The sequence below is a fragment of the Eleutherodactylus coqui genome, chromosome 1 (genome assembly GCF_035609145.1).
Source record: "Eleutherodactylus coqui strain aEleCoq1 chromosome 1, aEleCoq1.hap1, whole genome shotgun sequence".
NCBI classification, from domain to species: Eukaryota; Metazoa; Chordata; class Amphibia; order Anura; family Eleutherodactylidae; genus Eleutherodactylus; species Eleutherodactylus coqui.
Genome location: NC_089837.1, coordinates 141,064,879 through 141,090,632, shown reverse-complemented (window position 1 = coordinate 141,090,632; position 25,754 = coordinate 141,064,879). Strand labels below are relative to the sequence as shown.

The following is a 25,754-nucleotide window of genomic DNA, read 5'->3' as shown; positions in this document are numbered from 1 at the left end:
AAGGAAACGGCCAAGGGTGTAAGGTTCTATAGTTGCATAAAACCGTCAATACCATAAAATAAACATATAAAGGCAAGGGGTTTGCCCAGTAGCAACACATAATTAAAAAAATATTGGAAAAGGTGGTAAATAGTAGTTTAATCATTTGACTGCCAGATGGTTTCCTCCATTCATTACCAATTCTATTTTTTGAAATTTTTTTTATTTACTTCTTTTTTTTTGTTCTGCTAGGAAACTTCCCAATGGTATACAAAGATAATAAAGCTATTTGGCCTTTGTGTCATTACATGATTGAAAGCAATATATTTTCTGTTTGCATTAAAATGTCAGACTGTCCGTATGTCCCTTCATATGCAGTCCACCATGTACATGCATAACTCTTCTTAGTTTCAGATAGCAGAATTATGATATGCCATTTTGAAGTTTTTGCTCCTCTAGATCTTGGGTACACAACTGTTATAGATCTGTATAAGTGGTCCATGCATAAAGCAACAGTTTTTTTCTATGTATCTAACTTTTTGAGTGGGGGAACCCTGGATGGTAGTATTATTAACTGGGGGCACTTTACTAGCACTATTCATTACATTGACACTTTGCTGGCATTATTAATAATATGAAGCACATTGGACACTCTATCTCCACTAATGATGAGAGACAATGTATCAGAGGCTCTTAAGGGCAAAATCGCCTGGAGACGTACATTTAAAGAGGACTTGCATACTACCAACCTTTCATGGGATGATGCCAAAACTGCTGCCTTTGTTTGCCAATGATGGCATTCTTTTGTCTCCCAATGCGCTGAAAGGCATAGGAGGACCTAATTCTAAGTAAGTTAAGGGTGAGCGCAACGGAGATAAGCTAGCAAGAGTGGAGGGGCAGAGGAGTAAACAAGCTTGCAGGGGTTCTGTGAGTAGAGTGGGTAGGGCGAAAGACTCAACCTGCAAAAGGTTCTGAGGGGACTCTGAGGGGAAGCATTTAAAAATAAATAAAGAATTCACACAACTGACACTAGTTCCTGTACAGAAAACAAGAATCCTTAATGTCCCTCCACCATGCAAAAAAAAAATTTGACTGCCTGCATTACCAACCTGGGCCACTGTGCAATGTACAGAGCTGCCTGCTTCTTGCAGCAAAATAGCTAGAAATGGGACTTCAAGCAATCTAATAATGTGGCTTGCTTTTTTTCTTTTTCTTTAGCTTTTTCAAAATTATTAAGAATCTGTGCTATCCTTTGACATGACTTGTAAAGGAGGAGGATTTTGAATGAACCATAGAGCTCTGGAGAGTGTCGCATCCCCTTCAATGTTTACCAAGCACAGTTCTGTACATATTGTAATGGATGTGCATACTATTGCAGTTTGCTGCTGCCCAGTCCTATTCAAAAGTATGGAGCTGTCAAATAATCAACTTAATGTTTTTAGTGGTGGTTCCAGGAGTCAGACCCATGCCCATCTGATAACGAAGCCCTGGCCTAGGGATAGGTCATTAATATCAAAGTCCCATAAAACCAGTTAGGTTATAAGGTAGATGTGTGACCCCAAATATCTCCACCTGAAGTCTAACATTTGTAGAACTAAAGTTTTTATTGTTTTGATCAAAATATTACTTATTAAAAAATAATTATCTACCCAAAGGAACAGATAAGAAGATTAACTAGTAGAGATTACCACAAACATATATTTAGTGGGTGTGCTTTTTGGTGTCTTATTAGACTTTGCATGGAGCAGGATATCTATATACTTGATCTGTGACTCCAAATAAGTCTGTCATTATAATTTAAATTGTCACTAACTTTTCGAACAACCTATGCTTATATGATAGCCAGACTGATAACTAGCAAAACAACAATATACTTAATTTACATAAAATAGTGGTTTTCTGTTGAATAAGCCCTCTTAAGTGCTGGCCCCATTCCTCCTACTGCAGTCTGCTGTCCACTTTCTGTTGTCAAATGATTGACAGTAGACACAGGACCTTAGAACAGAGGTGGAAGAGGGGGGATGAGTAATTGTACTCATTGAACTGTACAAAAAGCATTGGGGAGGAGGAAAGGAGAGACTCACACAAACATTGCCTGCAACCTGATAGTAAGTCATTGTTTACTGTGTTTAGCTGCAGACATCACATCTCCACTGCTCATTCCTGCTGTACACTGTCCTACAACATGATTGTGTGTGTTACAGACATTTAGAGAACAGAATCTGCAGTTCTATGTGTATAGTGCATAGAACACAACATAACAGCAACAGACTTCTCCCACCAGTCCAGAAAGTATTGAGAATCAAATATACAGCCTACAGAGGGGGAAAGTGGTGACTGAATAACACACTTACTAGATTGCCCATCAAACACAGGAGTAACCTTGCCTACATAGCAACAAAGAAAAAGATATTCTTTACGAAGCATAGGAAAGATATCAAAGCCATAAGTTAAAGCTTAGTGTTGTTTTCTTAATATGGCCAATGTTTCCCATGACAAAGCGACTATAACATTGTTTATCCAAAAATTTAATAACTATATTTCTAAAGTTCTGTCTACAATCTATACTCCAGCTAATAAAAAATCTAAGATTCTTGCATGATTCTGGAATATCTCAGACTGCACAAGCCAATGTATTTAATGTAGCAATACTAACAATGGGTTATATCCTTTCATGCACTACAAGCAGTCACTTTGTTTCAGCCTGTCAGTGGAATAGCTGTCAGTGAGCAGACAGTTACCCATATTGTTATACTGCTGCTCAACTTTTTTGATGTTTTTGCCATCGGCATATTCATTCACTGGTGGAATAATCACTGAGCGAAATGTAGGCTAATGCTTAAAGCTTATAGGGGGTATTTATTATGAACAGAAAAAAAATGCAACATTAAGGACCATTATAAGGAGTTTAATTGTTCTATTGTCAATAGCAGACCTCTCTATTCAAAATATGGGGTAATTAACTTTTTATTGTATCATAGCTGTATTTTCCACAGCACAGAAAAAACAGGTAATATAATACGTTACTTAGAGTTTTACATACAACTAAATGTAAACTGTATTATCTAAAAGAGAATGTATCATTAGAGAATAACCTACTGTATGAATCAGGTTTTTATGTAAAACAAAGTTTTAAGAACTTTTTTTTTTTGATTTTACCATCTATATTTAAAAAAAATCCTAAAATCCTGCAGTTTTCACTTTGACCACTAAGCCCGGTGATACTCTGACAGTTCCTGCTCTGTGAAGAAAACTTTTCAGCTCAGTATCATCACAAGTGAAAGGAAGCCCGTACATAGTGGGTTATTCAAAAAGAAGGAGCAGATTTGGGGATTAATTGCAAAATACAAAAGACAGATGCACAATGTATACACCACTTAAAAGAGGAAGGTTTAAAGTTTTTTTATGACATACCAGTAAGTTCCATTTTCTTCCAGATCGCAGTGCTAGGTGTCTTGTTTACAGTTTTATGATCCGGAGGTGCATACGCAACCAAGTTCAACACTTAGCAAACTTAAGCACACAAAATGATTTCTCCTGTGATGTCACAATTTTTCTTTAAATTGCAGAAAACAAGAAACAGCGCTGCTGTGTGGCTAAAAATGGAACTTATTGGTATATCATAAAAAACTTTGAATGTTCCTTTTTATGATGTGTGGATAGTGTGCCTGTCTTTTGTAGTTTGTTTGTATTTAAATCCCCAAATCTGCTCCTTTTTGAATAACCTTGTATAGCTAACATAGGATAACTACAGATAGTCCCCTACTTGTGAACAGGTTCTGTTCCAGGAGCCTGTTTACAAGTACATTTGGTCTTATGTCCGAACAAATGTTTGTATGAAGCGGGATCGCGGGTGGATCCCGCTCCATACAACGTCGGGTGCCGGTTGTTCTTACAGCGGACACCCGGCAGCAGCAGTTCCGATGAGCGGCGCGGCTCGTCGGAACTGCTGCCGCCGGATGCCAGCTGTAAGAAACAGCCAGCGCTCGAGAGTCAGGGGGCCGTTACAGTGTCCTGCGATAAGATCGCGGGACGCTGTGCGGTTGTTAGGCAGCCGGGGGCCTTTCTGAAGGCCCCAGGCTGCCTAGTAACCGCACAGTGTCCCGCGATCTGACCATTACATCATACTGTGCAGGACAGATTGTTCGTATCTTGTGAAGTTCGTAACTCGAACGTTCGCAAGTGGGGGACTATCTGTATTTATAATAGTTTTCCCATCTTACCCCCTCCCTGCACAATGACCTCTACACATGTTACAGAGAATTTCCAGAAGAGACTCCCATAGAAGTAATAAGTCAACACTTGTCTGTTGTGTGAAAGGTCCATGATTTTTGCTGTAAAGATTATTTCTAAAATTTGCTGTAAAACAAGCTGAAGCAAGATGGCCGCCTGGCTCCCCCCAAAGTCATATAGAGAAATCAGATTTCAAAAAAATCTATAATCAGTAAATAAGGACAAATTTGAAGAATGGAATATTTCTCATTCTAACTATCTGGTGATAATAGGTAAAGATATACAAAATAGCTATTATTGTTGTCAGCCGTTTAGTCGTTCACGACCCTCGGCGACCCTAGAGGTGAGCTCCATCCATGTCTTTCGGTTTTGTACAGCTTCTTTCAGTTGTGTGATATCCATGCCAGTATCAGCTCTGACAGTATCAGCCATTGTGTCCTTTTAGTATAATTGTCATAAGCAGCACTCACTTAAACATACCAGTAAGGCAGGACAAAATCCAAAAGGAATGCAAGCTGCACAGGAGTTTGGATCCAGCAAAAAACTCCAAAAAGTCATATGAAGAAATACCAAAAGGCAGCAGCATATGATGCAAATAAAATCAGAGGCATTTATTCCTCCAGAGTAATAGCAGATACAACGTTTCCATCAGCAAGATCTTTTTCAAGCATGCGGATCGAAACGTTGCATCTGCTGTTACTCGGGAAGAATAAGAGCCATTGTGTCCTTTGGTGGCCAGGTCTTCTTTTTTTACTGATCTGTCAAAACATTGTAGATTTTTCTAGCGACTCTGCTCGCATTATATGACCAAAATACGTCAGTCTGAGTCTGGTCATCTTGGCCTCCAGTGATATATCAGGTCTTCTATGGTTCAGAACTCCTCTGTTTGTTACTCTCACCATCTAGGGCATACGCAACAGCTTTCACCAGCACCACAGCTCCAACGCATCAATCCTCCTTCTATCAGCTTTTTGCAGAGTCCAGCTTTCACATTCAGGCCTCAGTCACATGGGCGCATTGGCATCCGTACACCGACGCCAATGCGCCCGTGTGACTGAGCCCGTACTGCAGTTAGAAGACGGCCGTACCTGAAGATGGCCGTCTCTCTCCAGCGCTGCTGAAAGAACACATAACCGGCAATGGAGCTGGTCACATGTTCTTTCCTCCGGCGCTGCAGAGAGACAGCCGTCTTCAGGTATGTCAGTCTCCTTCCTGCAGTAACATGGGCGCCGATGCGCCCGTGTGACTGAGGCCTCCTACATGGCTATGGGGAAAACGGTGGTTTGCACTATACACATTCCCTTTAAAGTGGCTGTTCAGATATTGTATATATTCCTTAATGTTACCTTTTTAGTTGCTCTTAGCTCTTCTGTATTTTGGAAGAGTTATGGTCATTGGGTATAGCTTAGGGCAAAAACTCATGGATGTGTTTTACTCCCCATATACCGCCGTGATAATCACAGTCATATAAGGGTACAAAACGACACCACTGATTTCAATAGGAGTTCAGTGATTTCGTTTTCACAGCTGAGAAAAGATAGGACCTGTCCTATCTTCCCCGCACGTAGTGAATCTTCCTCATTCAGGTGCAACTATGCTCCGTACTACCACGCATAGTTGTGCCTATTCGATGCATTATCTATAACAGCCCATTCAGACAAGACTACACTCATCTCTGTGCGAATGGTGCTTGACACTCTTGGCTGTAACTCGGATATGTCCATCTGAATGAGCCTTTAAGGCTCTGTAATATACTTTAATTAAGTCTACCTTATTCCCATACTTTACACTGCCAGATCACTAAGGGCTTCTTCAGTTGAGTGCATGCACAAATACGTTCACCTCAGCGCAATGGATTTGCACAGTGCACAAGGTTGATTTGCACACAAGTCTGCACATAGTATTGTATGTTTTGTGTACACAGGGCCTGTTCATATGCGCTCCACACACCATTGTCCTAATTTAAAAGGCTATTTAGCCTAATGAGGTCCAGATGTGTTCTTTTCCCCATGGTTTATATGCAGGGTATTGCACATCTCCTTGTGTATTGCACATATGTGCGCAAAAAAATCCTTAATAGGAATGAACCCATTTGCGCCGTGAACAAGGTAATTTGCACATGTCTGTGGTGCAGCATATTGCGCACTTGTGCACGCACTGATTGCTCATTTGCGCACCTGCCATAGTCTTCTATGGGAGCTTTGCTGCTAAATACGTAGAAAGATAGAACAAGTCATTTTTATTTAAGGAGACAAGAATAGAACATGCAACAATTTTTCAAACTTGCACTATCGATCAGAGTAAAAAAGTGCTTGTATGAATGAATCCATTTAAATGAATGGGTTCTATTTCCGTGTGACTTTGGTACAATTTTTTCAGTCCCAACATCACACAAAAGAAATGTTCGTGTGTATACATCCTTAGGGCTCAGTCACACGGGCACATCGGCACACGGGCTCATTGGCACCCGTACACCGGCGCAGATGCACCCGTGTGACTGACAGTTAAAAGACGGCCGTACCTGAAGACGGCCGTCTCTCTCCAGCGCTGATCATAGAACACATGACCGACAATGAAGCCGGTCACATGTTCTTCCTCCCGGCGCTGTGGAGAGACGGACGTCTTCAGGTACGTCCGCCTGCTGGCTGCAGTAACACGGGCGCCGATGCACCCCTGTGACTGAGCCCTTAGGCTAAAAGTAAAAATCAGCTACAGGGAATAGGCAGTCTTAAAGACACAAACATTGTAGTTCCAATTTATAAATACCGGTACCTCTTACCGATCAATTATGCTGGTTTTAGGGTAGTTTCACATCTGCGTTGGCACCTCCAGTTGGAGGTTTCACAGCAAATAGGGAGATGGTAGCAGCATAAATGGTGAAGTCTCTTGAATTAAAAAAAACTTTATTCATTCCATTTTTTAAAAAAGCTATGTTTTGGCCAACAGTGGCCTTTTTCAAGCCACTATCTCCCTATTTGCTGTGGATTCTTTTTGTGGTCATGGGTTCAGATCTCTAACTAGTGGCTCTTCATATTGACCGCCTCTCCTGACTGTGTAAGAGTACGAGTGCTGTTGGCCTCAATTTCTACTTTTTTGGTTTGCAGTTGGAGGTTCCGTCATAGATGCGGCTGAAAACACCAGAAGAAGAAGCCCTGTGTGCACGCTTTTACTTCCATCCAAAAGCCGGACAGCTGGGTGAAAAGTGAACGGAGTCCATTATAGTCAATGGGGTCTGCTCCCAAATGGGGCAGTAAAGTGGAATAGCCAGCACAGATGTGAAAGCACTCTTAGATATACCTTAAAACAGGCAATAAACTTCAAATGCATCATAGACATGTTGCTTGTGTTTGATCGTTCCTCCTTTTATTGATTAAAAGTAGCTACACATAATTGATACAACAATCAAGTTCACAGAAAATGAAAAAATGTCAAACAACAGAAAGAATTCTAATAACTCCATTATGGAAGTTTGATGAAGACCTGGGAGCTAATATAGAACATCACATTACCAGTAGGCCTAATGAGCTGCATTGCATTCACCTCAAGTTAATCTACTCTAGATGTAATTTAGAGCACCTACTGATATCATTTAATATATTGATGTCCTGAAGCAATCTAACTAATTAATAGTAGAGCATCAAAGTACAAACAGATGCTGAATAATTAACTCATAATAATACTTTTACAGTGACTTTTTTCAAACAAGTCAAGAGCTTTATTTGCATTATGAAATAAAACCCCTTTTAAATTTTAGTGCAAAATGACTGTCTTTATACTGAACTACATGCCAAGCACTTCTCAATGACAATAAATGGTATTCAAGATTCTCTCTTCAACATAAACGTTGGCATGTTATCTAAAGGCCCTTTTACACGCAATGATTATCGCTCAAAATTTGTCTAAACGGCCAAAAATGAGCGATAATCGTTACAGGTAAGCACGAGCATTGTGCACTTTTCGTTTGACTTATGGTTTTTAGCCCCGCATAAAATCTATCATTCAGCCTCTGAAAGACAGAGCAAATACATTCCATTTGAATGCATTTCGCTTATCTTTCAAAAGACTGCATACATAATCAGTATACTGTGTACTCTGCAGGGAGGAGAACAATGGAATCTGACAGATGTTTACACAGCTGGGCATGTGTTTAAACATTCACCTAGCTCAGCAAACAACTTCTGGAGGAAAAAGATGATTAAAGGTCCTTTCACATGCAAATGAAGATGATTAAAGTATTAATGGCCACTAAAGCCATTAACACTTTATGCAAATAAATTGCTAAATCTTTCAATTTTTTCGCCATTAGAAAGATTATCTTTGCATGTAAAAGTACCTTAAGGGCATTATCAAGCAACTGTGGGAGGCTATAAGAAGACCCTAAGAAGAGTCTGCTGTGCCTCTCTGAATACCATGACCCCTTGTCTTCTAACTCATTTACTGCAATGGGACATCTGTAGATTGTGGGAAGCACCTAAAAGGTATGTGAGGAGATACAAAGGAGGTGAGTAAGGAGAATTATAAGGCCATCCATGCTCCTCTGGGAAATATTTGCCTGCACAGCTATTGTTCCATCTTCCTGATTTGCCTGCAGAGGTATTGTTTCATCTTCCTAAGGGCTCATGTCCACGGGGAAAATATGATTTAGGATCCGCAGCGGATTACCTGCACGCGGATCCGTACCCCATAGGGATGCATTGACCACCCGCGGGTACATAAATACCCGCGGATCGTCAATAAAAGGGATTTAAAAAAAAATGGAGCATGAAAAAATCTGGACCATGCTCCATTTTTCGTGCGGGTCTCCCGCGGGCTTCTATTGAAGCCTATGGAAGCTGACCGGATCCGTGGGAGACCTAAAATAGGAATTTAAAGAATTTACTCACCCGCAGCGGGCCAGGAAGCTCTTCTCTTCCTCACGGCCGCATCTCCCTTGCTTCGGCTCGGCGGATGTGCCCGGCGCATGCGCGCGGCACGTCGACGACGTGCCGGCGACGTGCCGCCGGCGTGAGGAATTCATCCGCCGGCCGAAAAAGAAGATCCGGCCATGAGGAAGAGCAGAGCTTCGCCGCCCGCTACGGATAGGTAAATTCTTATTTATTCGTATTTTCAGCGCTCATGTCCGCGGGGCAGGAGGGACCCGCTGCAGATTCTACATGTAGAATCCGTAGCGGGCCCGATTTTCCCCGTGGACATGAGGCCTTAGGCCGGCTGCACATGCGCAGATTTGCACTGTTTTATCCGGAGCGAGTGTCCGCCTCTGGATTCCGCAGCAAATACCGCCCATCGATTGTGATTTTCCACTCGTGGAGGAGAAATCACAGAATGCTGCAATTCTGTTCGGCTTCCGTTTGGACGACTTCCATGGAAGACAGTGGAAGCCATCCGCTTTATGGCACTTCCACAATCATCATTGCAGAAAGGTTGCGGAATCTGGTTGCGGAATCTGCGTCATTGCCTAGCGATAGAATGGCGTAATCTGTGCTATGCATGTGCGCCGGCACACTGACTGTCACATCTGCAGCACAGATTATAAAGACTGCGAATAGACATGGGGGGGGGGGGGCACCAGCCGGGATCAGGATCAGATTCAGCTTCGGGATCCTGCAGGTGGATTCCAACTTAGCCGTGTGCAGGTGGCCTTATTTGCTAATTCGTAGAGGATCATGCATGGCCTTATAAGTCTCCTTACTCACCTTCTAAGAGAAATGATACCCTTCCTGACTCTCGTCATAAGCCTCTTACTGGCCAAAAACCTACCATACACTGACGGTATACGGTAGGTTTCAACGGAGGTTTCATACGGAGTCTAACAATGGCATGCAGGAATATTGCCTTCCAATAGGTGGCGCTGCAGAGGTATTGTTCCATCCTCATTATTTGCATAGATTGTGGAAATCACAGACCCTACTGATACATTACAGTGATATATCAGAAAACGGTGAATCTTGAAGGTGAACCTAAGAGTCCATTGGCTATATGGCTACAATGTCCAGACCTTTTGTGGTTCTACCTAACTGTATGTCAGGCCGAAAGCAATACAAGACTAAGATACAGCTTAAAAGAAACTTTACCAATATAAGGATAATACAATGACTTTTGGGTAATTTGACTTTTACCAGAGAATATACTTTTTCCTGAATAAATACTTGAATAAATTATAACTGAATATAAAAATAACTGAAAATGTACTATGCAGAATAATGCTGTAATCTGCAGCCAATTAATCAGACTGCGTCTTCTTTGCTGTTCCAGAGGTGTGGGGCAGCTGTCATTAACTATTAATTACTCATGTATAATAAAGATTGAAGGGAAACACAATTTGAATTCTTCCGAGGAGTTAAACAGTCTAATTGTCTAAACTAAACAGCAGATCCATGAACGGCTTTCTTCTTTTGCTAAGCAAAGCAATGTCCCAAGAGGTCCGTATTCAGTCATTGTCCATAGTTTAGCTTCGTCTTGCAAGTACATAGCAGTAAATATACATTTTATTTAATTGTTAGATGAGCTTCCTAATGAGCCCATCTAAGTGTCCATTACTACAACCTATGGCATAGGCACTATTAAAACCTATAGATCACAGATAAAATGCCTACATATTGTACATACACATTATGCACTGAAATGGAGAATTTCTGATGTGACTGTCTATATTACTTTAAGGGCCATTATGACAACTGGCTATTCAGAAGCAATAACTCTAGTGTGAACAGATAGCATGTGATTTTTTGGAGATGTTAGAAGCAGCAATTTCCTCTTTTTGATGGAATGGATAATGTTACATGCAAGAAAATGCCATAACAAGATTTAACATGGATGATATGTATATCTGTGTCAGCTTCATAGTCAGAGAGCCCAATTAAAAAAGACAACACAAGTTATGATTTATTAAAGATCTCATAGACAAATAGCCTAGAATATTTTATGTACAGTGATCCCTCGCTATATCGCGGTTCAATGATTGCGGCTTCAGTGCATCGCGGATTTTAGATAGACCATATATAATTCTGTTTTCGCAGATTATTTCGCTATATCACGGAAAAGCCCAGTACAGAAATAGAGCACGTCGCGATTTGTTTTCTGCGCATGATTTTGCGCAGACAAATTGCGGCCATCTGCATAGGATAGCGTATTGTAATGCAATCCTATGCAGGCGTGTACGGGCGGAAATTCTGTGGGAAATCCCATCGCGGAATTTCCACCTCTGTGTAGGGGGTCTTAATGGGTAAAAAAAATTGCATGGTAACAATCTACAGTAATATTAAAGCGTAAGGAAGCTGTTAGCTGAACAATTCTTAGCCAGACAGCAGTCTTCTCAGACCTCTTCACATGCAGCCCATGCTGGTTTGGCTTGGCCATTTCTATGAGGGGAGTAAGGCTAGCTGTACACTTTAGTCAACTGTCTGCATTCCCCTTATACACATGCATGCTCGGATTGACCATGTATGAACCACTTGTTCTTTAAATGGCGAGGGGCCAGACACCCCTGCCTATAGCTTATCTCCCTTAAAAGGGTTTTCCAGGCACACAATGGAAATTCTGAAAATGCTAAATCTGGACCCTCTTCTTCATCCCATACAGCTGTCAATCTGTCACTGCATTTATATGTATCACTTCTGCAATAGACCTACAATAGCCCCCAGCTCACGGGTCCTGCAACTTACCAGCACCAACCTCCTTCTGTCTCATAGTGCCAGAGAAAGCTGCTGAAGCCAACAGACAGGACCCTCCGGCACTCTGAGCTGCACATGAGCAATACAGTGTAGTGCTTCCACTCCTGTCCTCCCATCATGCACTGCTCACAGGAAGTTGGAGGCTATGGAGAGGAAGTAGCAATTTTTGACACGATGTCATAGGAAGTGGAGATATTTTTCAGGCGGAGGGGCATGTGATATTGAAAATGAAGAAAGTAGCTAGACCAGGTACAGTGTTACAAAATGACTTATTGTGATGATGTACATTGGTTTTTAAAATGTTAGTCTGTGCCCAGAATACCACTTTAAGAAGATAAGGATCAGGCATGCTGAAATCCGACATACCTGACCCTTGCTTTCCCTAATATCTGAGGAAAAGTCAGGAGACCTCCACACACATTACATGGTTAGAAACTACTACAGAAATTGGCAAGTTTCACCTGTAATTATCTCATGTGTAAGGCCAACTTAACATAATCAGCTGCTTTTAACTGCTGGAGTCTCTAAGATAAAACAACGGATTAGACAGTTCAAAAATTGACCCGTGTAAACCTTCAGAAGGTATCTTGCACACAGGAGACTTGTCTCAGAAATTTCTGTGACTATTCCATGTATCAAAATGAGATTTGTAAAGGTACATGCACAAAATGCAGAACCAGAGGCGGATTGGCAATTGAATCCACAAGGAAAACTCTCAGTGGGCCAATCAGGTCCTGGGTGTGTGTGTGTGTGTGTGTGTGTGGGGGGGGGGGGGGGCAAAAATAAATGCACTAAAAAAAATAAAAAAACATTATACTCACCTGTATCACTCCTCCCATTTAAGATGTACTCTATAGTGGATGGGCAACCAGTTTAGTGACTGGCGCAGGGTGAAGTCATCCAAATAGGGGGTAAGCAAAATGATGAGATTCGCCTCAGTATTCGGGAATGATTGGAAAGGGGAGGGTTTAGTAAGGGTAAGACTGATTAGAAGCATGTTGCAATAATAAAAACAAGACTAAATCAGGGCAATAATAAGACTTTTAGATGTATCAACAGTAAAAAAAACAGAAGATTTTGGAGATGTCTTTGCAGGTATTATGACCACACAAGTGATTGAATATAGGGGGCGAAGGAAAGGGATCAGAGTCAAATGTGACCTCAAGACAGGTTTAAGTCAGTAAGTAGATGGCTGAAACACAAGAAGTTCAGTTTTTGATATATTTAGTTTCAGATAGAGAGAGGACATGATGTGAGACAGTGGATAGACAATCTCTAGTGGTTTTTAGTAGTGAAGGGGTGATGTCACAATAAAAAGTATTTAACTAGGGTGTTGTTAGTGTAGAGATGGTACTGAAAGCCAAAATCTGCTGACAGTTTGTCCAACAGGGGCAGTCTAGTCAGAAAACAAGAGAGGACCTGGCGCCAAATCCTGAGGAACCGCAACGGCAAGACTAAGACTAAGTAGAGCCAGCAAATGATACACGGAACGAGCAGTCAGAGAGGTAGTAGCAAAACTAGGAAAGAGCAGCGTCCTCAAGACTAATAGAGCTAAGCATACTAAGGAGCAGTTGGTCATCTACAGTGTTAAATGCTGATAATGGCACATTGACTAAACCAAATGTCCAGAAATGGTTTGTCTATTGTCTAAATTACTTAAAACTAATCACTTCTAATGAAGAGTCTTCCAGTTATGATGTATACTGCCCCCTATGTTCAACCAACAGAGAAAGGTTCCTTCTACTCGAACACCCAAATATTGTACTGAACAAAGATGTTAAATAGAGATGAGCGAGCATACTCGTCCGAGCTTGATGCTCGTTCGAGTATTAGGGTGCTCGAGATGCTTGTTACTCGAGACGAGCACCACGCGGTACTCGTCTCGATTAAACGAGCACTGACCATTGAATTCAATGGAGCCGGCAATACAGCCAGCTCCATTGAAAGCAATGGGCTGCCGGCGATCTCAGGATGAATTTTCGGGAAGGGCTTAAAAATATAAGCCCTTACCTGAAAATCATCCTAAAATGTGTAAAAATAAAAAAATAAAAATATGCCAGCATAAAGATCGTTCTCCTCTGCCATAGCTGTGACAGCTGTGGCAGAGAAGAACGATGTTAGCCCATTGAATTCAATGGAGCCGGCAATACAGCCGGCTCCATTGAAAGCAATGCGCTGCGGGCGATCGCGGGATGAATTGTCGGGAAGGGGTTAAATGTATAAGCCCTTCCCTGCAATTCATCCTGAAATGTGTAAAAATAAAAAAAATATATATAATCACCTTTCCGCTGCAGCCGGAGTTCAGCTGCGGCCGCCGGCAGTTCTCCTGAACTGCTTCTCTATACTTTTCAGCAGCCGGGGCTTTAAAATCCCCGCCTGCTGAATGAGCTGCCTCTAATTGGTCACAGCCAGACCAATCAGAGGCAGGTCTCACTCACACACGCTCAGCGCAGGGACCAATCTGATTGGTCCCGCTGAGCCAATGAGAGGCAGCAGTCACTCACCCATTCATGAATTCATGAATGGGTGTGTGAGTGAGACCTGCCTCTGATTGGTCAGGCTGTGGCCAATCAGAGGCAGCTCATTCAGCAGGCGGGGATTTTAAATCCCCGGCTGCTAAATACTACAGAGAGCAGTTCAGAGAACTGCCGCCGGCCGCCGCTGAACTCCGTCTGCCGGGACCGGGTGAGTATATATTTTTTTTTATTTTTACACATTTCTGGATGAATTGCAGGGAAGGGCTTATATATTTAACCCCTTCCCGACAATTCATCCCGCGATCGCCCGCAGCGCATTGCTTTCAATGGAGCCGGCTGTATTGCCAGCTCCATTGAATTCAATGGGCTAACATCGTTCTTCTCTGCCACAGCTGTTACAGCTGTGGCAGAGGAGAACGATCTTTATGCTCACAGTGCGGGGGGGGGGGGGCGCTCTTGCCGCTATTGTGGCTTAATAGTGGGACCTGGGAACTTGAGATGCAGCCCAACATGTAGCCCCTCGCCTGCCCTATCCGTTTCTGTGTCGTTCCCATCACTTTTGTGAATTTCCCAGATTTTCACAAATGAAAACCTTAGCGAGCATCGGCGAAATACAAAAATACTCGGGTCGCCCATTGACTTTAATGGGGTTCGTTACTCGAAACAAACCCTCGAGCATCGCGGGAAGTTCGACTCGAGTAACGAGCACCCGAACATTTTGGTGCTCGCTCATCTCTAATGCTAAACTTTGTTGAATATTATCCTTTCACAGTAACGGCCCTTTTTCATGGGCTGACAGTCTTTCAAATGACTTCACGAGTGTTGACGTCACCGCTAAGGTCGTTATTGCCCATGCAGAAGGTTTACACTGAGAAACTTGCCGCTGGATTGCGGGCTTCTCATCCGCTTCTCGCTTAGTGCTCCCCCTCCTACGTGAAGCGCTGAGAGGGGAGCGTTTAAACAGGACAAGAAGCCAGCAACCCAAAACAATGTTTTTTAAGCGGACTGAGAAGTCATCTTAACAAACCGCAAATGACAAATGAGTGTTTTTTTCTCATTGGCACTGAACGATTATCGCTCAAATTTGTTCATTTGAACAGATTTTGAGTAATAATAATCATTACATGTAAATGGGTCTTTACTCTACTATTCGGACTCAGTTTACACGGTCAGCAATTGTTTGAAGATATCCTCAAAGGCTGTCCGAGGAAAAGTTGTCAACGCTTTCAGTTGCTATGTTACTTGCCAAATCCAGTTATGTACACAGTCTAATGGCTTCTACTTTTCACTATCAAAGTATTGTTTTTGAATATGTAGGAAAACTAAAACATTTATATTGCAGTATGTTTCTAGTAGACTGCTTCTTCAATAGCAAATTTACATTTGTTCAGAATTGCCCTTCAACACAAAAGAAAATTGTCTGAAGTGCAAAAACTTTAGGAACACAACATGTTCACCTGGAAACTGTTTGCATAAAGTTGCTGGAAATGTGCTTTCAGTAACAGTTCGTGATGATGTAGACTTCTCAAGGTCTCTCAAGGTCTCTGGAAATGTAATACTGTTTTATTTCAGTACATTAGTACATGAAATATCTCCTGCTCACCAGTGTTCTACATCTTGATTATAAGAGGCTACTTATTCGCGGCTATCTAATCCATTCATCGGAAACGTTATCTCCAAAAAGTTACAGTGACAGTTCTAGCAGTCAGTATATATGTGACAATTAGTTTTGTATACAGAAAACGAACAAATATGCAATTTAATATTTTGTTTGTAGTCTCCCACTAAGGTCCCCTGCACACACCTGGAAATTCCGTGGCGGGATTTCCCGCAGAATTTTCGCCCGTGCCCGCTGTCATAGGATTGCATTAGAAAATGCAATCCTATGAACACAGCTGCGATTTGTCCGTGTGAAAACACATGCGGAAAACAAATTGCGGCATGTTCTATTCAAGGCCCGCACAGAAACGTCAGTAGCGGCAGCTAGCAGAGATGGAAGACGCCGGGAGCGGGTGAGCTGCAGGTCTCTTCAGGGGCACGGGCCCATATTCTCGCAGCGGGATCTGACCCGGCCATCTGCAGGTGGCCTATCAGTATACCAGATTTTTTTAGAAGTTATAACCAACCATTAATCCTTGAGACAGATTCATCGACTGTCACCATTTAAAGGGTTAACAGCTGCGATTTGCGTTATCTCCAATGGTGGTTGCTGTGGGCAGCTGTTGGCTATCAAAGATGGCTGACAGCCGCCATGTATGAAACAGACTTTGCTCCATATAGTGACACCCAATATCCACCGTAAATGTACAGTAGATGTCAGAACGGGGATAAAAGTGCACGTTTTAAAAGCACATTATTTGAGATTAACTTTTTGACTTCTAGGTGCTTTCACACTTGCGATAAAATCACGCGATTTTCGTGCGATGCGAGAGTGAGTGAAAACGCAGAATTATGAAACCAATGATTTTCAATGGTTTCCTTCCCATTTGTGATGTTTTCACTCGTGTGATGTGGAATGAAAAAAATGCAGCGTGTCCTATCTTTCTGCATTTTGCAGTTTTTTTTATCACCCACGTTTCCCTATGGAGCCTCCTTTTTATTGCAATGCACGAACTTGCGGTTTTCGTGAGATGCGATGTGTTTTTAATTTTATTAGAAACTCCTATTGACTTGTGTGTGATAAAATCGCGCGAGAAAATTGTGGGCAGCAGCGATGCGATGCAAGATTATTCTCAAGGAAAGGCATCGCTGATACCCAAAAATCACGGGGACAAAGATACGATTTTGCTACAACTTTCTTGCGGCAAAATGGCGATTGCCAATGTGAAGGAGCTCTTACCCTGAGACCTTTACACAGATATTGGTCCGTAATATGATTAGGGCTATGAATGAAGATGTGCTTTAATCTGGCATCATTTTAGTTCTACATACGCTCTCCTGGCCTAAATAACATATACAGAGGGATAGAATCAGCATTGCTCCTACGTGTTATAAATCATTGCCCCAGATTGCATATAACTCTAGGACCAGGATTCAGTATGATATAGCACCATACTCAATTAGCTCTTACCCTGCCCAATATTGGTAACCAACTACAGAACATGCAGCAGTTCACAGAACGGAATATGCAGTTTGGAAACAGTTTAATATGGAATCACTCATTAACCCCCTGGGGCCTTTAGAGTTTAACTACTGCATATTACTTGTCAGAAATATAACCATTAGGGCTCCTTCACATAAACATGTGGTGACAAAACGTGCGCGTAGAATAAACTGAACCAATCTGCGATAAGCTCTCATGCTGCGTGAACTACACACGCAATAAAGATTACAGCATTTTCTATATGTGTACGTATAATGTGCGCATACATGGCAAGATGGTGCATGATGATCAGTGCCACGCAGCAAGTACACAATGTCAAATTACTCTTGTGTGAAGTCACCCTAATGGACCTTCTACACGGGGCGAGTTGTTAGGCAAACGATGCCCTAAACTCGCGCAGATAATGCTCGCTCCTCCTTTCCTGTTGCACAGGAGCATCGCTCACAGCGCTGCTGGCATGGAGGTGAAGCGGGCCGAGGAGTGTTCTTCCCCTGCCCACTTCCATTCACAGTAAGCAGACAGTCGTTCAGAAGTGACCGACCGCTGTTTACACTGAACTGCTCGTCATTCAGCTTTCTGCATGCAGAAACTGAATGACCGAACAATTCTCATTTACACGGGGCGATTACCGTTCAAATTCCCTCCGGAGTGCGGGAATCTGAAAGATTATGAATGATAACCGTCCCGTGTAAAAGGGCCATTAGGTTGTAGCATTTGGGGCTTTGAGTGTACAATTTCCAAGACATACATGTAGCAAAGTTTTGTGTGTGATAACTTTCTGAGACAAGTTATTTTATCTAAAGGCATTAAAAGACTATTCTCTTATTCAGGGGTGTAACTAAAGGCTCAGGGGCATGGGTGCAAAAGTTCAGCTGGGCCCCCTTCTATTTGTACCCATATCCAAAGGCAAAACTTAAAGATTTTGGGGCCCCAATGCAAAATCTGTAACAGGGCCCCCAACCATAATGCTTTATCTATACTACTAGCCACCCTATATGGGCCGCCTGAGGCTCCTGGGCCCGGGTGCAACCGCATCCCTTATAGTTACGCCCCTGCTCTTATCTTAGGCCGCCTGCATATGAACTGATTTGCATTGCAGAATCCGATTCGGGCGTAACATGCTATGGAACACAGCTTCTTCATGCCCACAAGCGGAAATGCATTGCGATTTCCGCTTGCGGAGGAAAAATCGCAGCATGTTCCATTTTAGTGCGGATTCCACACTTTCAGCTTCCATTGAAGTCAATGGAAGCCATCCGACCCGCAGCCCTTCCGCAATAATGACGGTGCAGGAAAAATATACATTTGCAAAAAAAAATCTGTTCTGCGCGTCCAACGGCGAGCAGTCTGGACCATCAGCAGTACAGATAATGAAGAAAGAAGACAGGTATGCGGGGCCGCCGGCTGGGGTCAGAGACGGATTCCGCTGAGGGCTCCCGCTTGCGGAATCCGGCTCTGCTGGGTGCAACCGGACTTAATGCAAGCAAACCCATTGTGATGCAATTAGAACGGTAAACATGGAAAGTTATCCTAATATGTTAAAGCTCAAGCTGAACTCTGCTACAGTTGTAACATATGAACTATGAGACATTAGTATTTGTTTACTGCAGTCTTTATACCATTTCAGGTCTTTCGTCAGCCTAATAATATATTGTAAGTGAAAGCAATGTCATATACATTCACTATGTTATACTGCTACACATAATGCCATCTAGCAGTAAGCTGATTCCAAGCACAAGGGACGTTATACAGCCAGGCTACTATCAACCAGCCAGAAATGACTGTTTATGCCTTTGATACTAGATATTGTTTTATATGATACTGTTCTGTTTCTTCCACACAACTCCAAATATATGCTTTATGACATCATCACGGATATCTGATATTTCATGTACAGCTGTAGCAATCAGTAACATGACAGCCAGCCTTACGCTTTTAACGTAGCGCCCTGTTATAATAGTATGTGCATCAGAACGGCATGCTGCGTTAATGCCGTATGTCATGTTATCGCTCACTACATCTCTGTCTGCTGCTTTCCTACAGACACTCACCAATGATAACATACGCACCAATACTGCAGATATCAGCTTGCTATGAATGGGCATAAAATGCTACATGAGATCACGCCTCGTTGCTGCATTCATACATCTTATGTGCAGGTTATTTGCCTGATTTCTGCTTAAATATATGATCAGACATATATTTTACTATTAGTGTGATGTCATACAATAGTGCTGATTATAGCACAGTGGTGCACCCAATCATCCCAAATGAGATGGAGACTATAGATTATAATAAAGCACAGCCAGTCATAGCCTACTGTTGGGCCTCCTTCACATGAACGTCATTTTAGCGCGTGGACGAAAAACAGCTATTTTTCATGATTTTACAGGGCTGGCTGCAGCGTCTTGCAGTGCACTGATGCCACAGCCCCAAATTCCCTTGACCACCAGAACAATGTAAATGACTTGAAATGTCTCAATAGAGGCACCTGTCACTGTTTAGCAGCGCTCGCTACTGTTAAACTCCCTCCCCCTCCTTTTGCCGTCCGACTCCCATAGGAGTTTATGGGAGTCTCCTGCATTGTGCCGTCAACACATAGGACAAGTCCTACCTTTTAACGGATAGAAATATCAGTGTTAAAATAATCTTTTGGCGCATCATTTTTTTAGGAGCGTCAAAAATGTGTTCATCTAACAGAATCCATAGGATTCTTGAGCGAGAAACCCGCTAGTCAGAATGGAATCACTGAAGCCAATGGTTTTGCTCTGTCACGTTTTGTGGGCATGGTTTTTACGGCCATAAAACATGACAAAATCACGTTGGTCTGTTTAAACTTGGCAATGTAAAAAAAAATACTTTCCCCTATTTCAGTGATTGTATAGAAGACTAAACGCTGGTCTCTGCATATACACTAGGGCTGGTTTTACACGGCCGAGAATCTTGCGCACGTTTGGTGCATTGCGAGATGGACAAAACTTGCACGAATATGATCTCCATTCTTTTGCATGGAGTCCTATACATGAGCGATGTACTGTACTTTTTGTGCACGCAGGGCCTGTACACATACGTGCGCAAAACACCCCATGATCAGATTTAGAAAGTTATTTGCCTAATGAGATGTGTTCTTTTTTCCCAGTTTTGCGCAGTGTTTCATGCATCGGCTTGCGTTTTTCACGCGTATTTGTGTACCTCCCATAGACTTCTATGGAGCCCTTGGTGCGCAAATATGCAGGAAAATAGAGCAGGTCCTATTTTTTTTCTTTGTGAGTACTAAAAATGCAAGCAAAAGACATTAATGGGAACAAACCCATTGATATTAATGGGTTCTACTCTCCGTGGATAGCGCACGCAATTTTTGCATGCGCAGAAACGCACGCAAATACATCCGTCTGAAGCTGCCCTAACAGGAAAGTTTTATCTGTCTCTGGTCATCCTTGCACGAATGAACAGCGCATCCAACATTGTTTTCACTTCATCACTTGTGAGAGAATATATATTGATACTATTGTTTTGAATTTCACCTCTCCTCTTTAGTTATAATTGCCTTTATTATTATTTCGCCAGCTCGGGGCGCCTTTTGCGCTACTGTTGCACCGTTCTAATGGATGCTCATACATATTGAATGTGGCTTTTATTTCTCCTAACTCTTGGACTTGCAGTGTTACTTTGGATTCCAACTCGCTTCCTTCACCTGTTTGCACGCTAATTGCTGGTGAAACAGATACTTTATAAATATCTATTTACTATAGCTATTGCCTCAAATGACCTATGGAGTCATATGTGAGGCTGTACTACATATGGCATTTTATTCTCATTTTTTCAACAGCAATCACATGTACATTCAGCTTACGGAAAACTAACATAACTCTTCATAGAAAGGTGTAAACATGTATTTGTAGGAGTTTTTTCTACATACATAATGATTCATATGTGCGCGTTTAACGCATATCCACACAGGCAGATGAGCATGTTTGCGCACCTTTCATGGACCTCTATGGGGCTCTTTGGTGCGCAGACACGCACAAGATAGGGCAGGTCCTATTTTTTTGTGTCATCGAAAATAACGAGTATTTAAAAGAAGTGAGAATGAACCCATCGAAATCAATGGGTTCTATTCTCCGCGTAATGCGCACAGGAATTTCTTGAACACAAAATCATGGCGTTTCAGGCTCATCTGATTAAGCCCTAAAAGTGCTAAAGAATAAAATGGGCATCCAATAATTTCTTTTCCATTATTACAGCATGTCTCATACTATATTAAGCCACACCAACTCTATAGTTTAGGGCCTTATTCACACGAGTGTTTTTTTGCGACTAATTTAGGCTCGATAAAAAATCAAGACCATCTGAAGCCTTGATTTCCAATGTATTCGTTCAGATGGCCGATTTTTAGTCGCACAAAAACATTGTGGCCGAAAAGATAGAACACTGGGGACCGAATACAGTGGACGAGTTTATACACTGCCGGAAAAGATAGGTCTGGTCCTATCTTTCTGCCAATATACGCTGGCAGCTCCCATAGACTCCTATAGGAGTCTATAAAAAGGGAGTGGGAGGGAGTTTAGCAGTGGCCAACACTGTGGAACCATGACAGCTGGCTCTATTTAGACATTAAAAGTAATTCCAAGGATTTATGCCGACCAAGTAATTCCAGGCTGCGGCGCCGGAATATACGCCGCACCCGGCCATGTGAATGGACAAGAAAATGCTAATTTAACCACAATTCAATTGTGGCTTTTTCCCATTGCTGCAATTTCCCATTGCTGCCGGCGGTGCGGCCAGCGTACGAACGCATCGCCTGTGTGAAAGAGGCCAATCTTCAAGTTTCTTCAATTCAAACCAATCATAAACCTATTCACTTCTTAAACTAGCAGATGGATCCTTAAGGTCTATGAGTACCTAGAAAGCAGAGAAAAGGCCCAACTAGCATGGCTACAACAGACAATGAAACTACCAGTATGACCAGTAGATCTGTGTTAGCTCCAGAATGTCATGCTGGTCATCAACCGAGACAATCAAAACAAGCAAGGAGTCTTGCAAAAAGCCATATAATAAAAATGTTTTAAGACAGTAAAATCTGACTATAATGAGAACATACTGTAGCCCATATTTGCATGCCATAATTGGTTATTATCTTTCCTTCTGTTGCTATTTTATACAAGTTCAAGTTGGTGAATTACTTCTGTCGCTAACTTGGGAAGAGGCCCAACCTGATCCTGTAGAGATGAATTGTAGGCTGTGTGGCAGATGTAATGCAGGAGACTGGGCGTTCTGGAGGATATAAACACTTAGTCACCAAGCGTAGTCAGGAGGAACATCTCTCAAGAGTTAAGTTTCTGGAGGACACTCTCCATCCTACATAATTCTGTGGGCCCAGGAATAAAGCATTGTTATACAAGTCCATAAATAGAACATACTACTGACTAGCATTACAGGGAAGGCAATCCGAAATGCTCCATGAAAGACGAACCACCACATAAACTGCTTCAAAGGCTTCTTCACTTTTGCTTTATGAACATGCTAGGGCACACTGCCACACTTGATGGATGGTATTTATTACTTCATCCCATGTACTATATGTGCATTACCAACGCTGGATCTGTAATCACCTCGAAGCCGTAGTTTAAGATGGGAGATCTTAATATGTTGAATCCATCACTACACGCACATTACTAGATAAAGAAAATAGGATATACATCTGCTGCTGTTTACCCACAAGAAATCTTGGTATTATTTGCCTTCTCCTACTTATTGATCTTAACATTTTCAACGAGGTATAGCCACAGCTTAAGACATGTCCAGATAATGAGCATGGAAAGAGCATTAAAAATGTAACTTAAGAATGTAATCTAGATGGCAGGAGGTTGCTGGAGTTCAACTGTAAGAAATATGTTATGTTTAAGTCATCCTCTCCAGACAGGGAGAGATGATGCCAATGAATTTTAAGGACTTATTACAATGGCATCCACCTTTTTAAAAATTAATGTAAAGTTCATCTTCTTCAACACAGCTTTCGACAATTGTATTTACAGCATACTGTCTAGCACAGGCATCATGTCCCAGTTTAATTTATATGCCTTGACTTTATATAACAATACTGTTTCAGAAGGTGAGGGCATCTGATATTTAATAAATAGTCGTAAGAAATGGGTTTTAATAAATAAACAGAAGCAAAACTGTATACAGACTGTCCATATTTGTACACAAAATGTTCATTGTCAATGATAACACATGGTTAAATCTCCAACAGCCTATTGTTTCTTAATGGGCAGTTTTCCAAAGCATCAACTTAAAGGGAATATAAATAGTGACATGAAAGTGTCTAATTAGCATCGAAGGGTTGATTGACATTATAGTCTGTGGTCATTACGTACAAGGTTTTTATTGCATACGACTAAATATCATCCAAACAAAGAACTGTGCAGCTTTTCTACGCATCTGTGGCTGGGGATTTACACTAAAAATAGATCCTTTCATGCATTGGTTTTACATGAAGCATAAAATCAGTAGAAAAGATTCCTAATTAGTTTTAATATCAACACATTCCATTTACTGTGTACAATGTTACTTGTGTTCATTATGTGAAATCCAATCACTGCAATAAACAATACAGCACATTTTTATATTAGACCTTAGTTGAGGCTAGGCTGTTAAATGGGAATATATATATATATATATATTCTTTTTTCTTCTACAAGGGCTGTCAAGCCTCTTCTATGTTTTATCAGAATTTCAGGAGTCAGTTTAATCCTCTGAATCTCTCCCTCCACTACACAGAAGAAGAGCCCAGTTTTGGAGAATTAACCTGACCAATGCAAAAATAGAAACGTTAAAAAAAAACTAGCTGAAGAGATATTAGGATATATCAAACTGATTTATAATTCTTCTCATTTCAGAGATGGGAGGAGGGATTCATCCTAAGCAAATGGTCCTAAAATACTGAGCAAACCCTCAGCAGCAAAACTGGGCCAAACAGCCATCTACCTCTTTCTTGCCTGTGCATAGCCTGTGTATACACATATTATTAAAGCCTTATACAGAAATGGCGATAATGTCATAGTAAAATAGACCTCAAATGGAGCATTACGTTGCCAAAAAAAAAAAAAACAGCAACCCTTTCATTGCTCAACTTGCAAGCCCTTTTGAGTGTCATGGCTTTGGAAAGGTTAATTATGTTCCATGCATGCAAATTATAGACAGATGCAATAAAAAGGATGGATGGATGGAAAGATAGGGGATAGATGGATAGATAGACATGAATAGATAGATAGATAGATAGATAGATAGATAGATAGATAGATAGATAGATAGATAGATAGATAGATAGATAGATAGATCTGCATAGTTGTTACAAGAATATGGAAACTGAGCCATGGCTATAGATGTCTTAGCAGTTCTAGGACATGTACCAGTTCTCCCCCAAAAGACTCTTGAAAGTTAAGGGGGGCTAGAGAGCTGCTCACCACCTCCACCCCCTCCCAACTTCCTCCCCTTTAGGAAGGCTGCACAATCTCTCCTAAACACAGTCACCACCATCTCAGCCCCAAGTGTGAAAAGCAGCAAAGTATTTACCAGGTCTTCTTGCAGCATTGAATCTCTGCAATGTGAATGTTCTTGCCTCATTCCTCAGTGCTCAGGAAGAATCCCCTCTCTGTCTCCAGCAGCATCCCACACACTGCCCCTTTTATTCTTCTTAAGGCGATAAGAATATCATCATCTGGATGCAACTACTCCCTGTAAGATCCAGTCGCCGAGCAAATCAATTCAGATGCAGTGTGCATGTATGAATGAAGGCTTATTATCCCCGGCTGTCAGTGTCATCATCCCAAGCGATCGTGGCTTTTCTCGACGGAATAGTGACCCAGGCTATGAGTGCAGGCTCCCGGCTCACAGATGTGGCAGCAGTGCTCAGTCAAGCAGGGATATTCTTCTTTATCTCCTGGATCCCGCTTGCTCCGCTTTCTAGCAGGAGAGAGCCCTGTTTTCCTCTTACACAGGTTGGAACTTTAATGTGCTGCCTTGCTCGAAAACTGGTGCACACGCGCCCCCGGTGGTGATGAGCGGAAGCACAGCTGCTGCTGCTGCTGCTACAGCAGCACTGCAAAAAAGCAACACATGGATAGACGTGTTTTTTTCCCTTATCTAGGCAAGTACAGTAACTGGTCATCGATAGGGAACACTGCTGAAAATTAGATGTTTTTGGTAGAAAGGGTTGTAGTTATCTTAAGCCTCTATGGATTTAAAGCTTAATGAGTAAAAAGCAGCAAACAGATAAATTAGATAGTATAT

At 41.9% G+C, this 25,754-nt stretch overlaps 1 protein-coding gene across 1 annotated transcript in view; it reads right to left on the bottom strand.

Annotated features, from left to right (window-relative positions):
• Positions 1–25,072, bottom strand: part of NLGN1 (neuroligin 1) — a 445,447-nt gene extending 420,375 nt beyond the window's left edge. The window contains exon 1 of the mRNA XM_066601337.1: positions 25,038–25,072. The gene's annotated coding sequence lies outside the window, so the exon portion shown is untranslated. The remainder of the gene's footprint in view (positions 1–25,037) is intronic.
• Positions 25,073–25,754: the final 682 nt, after the last annotated feature.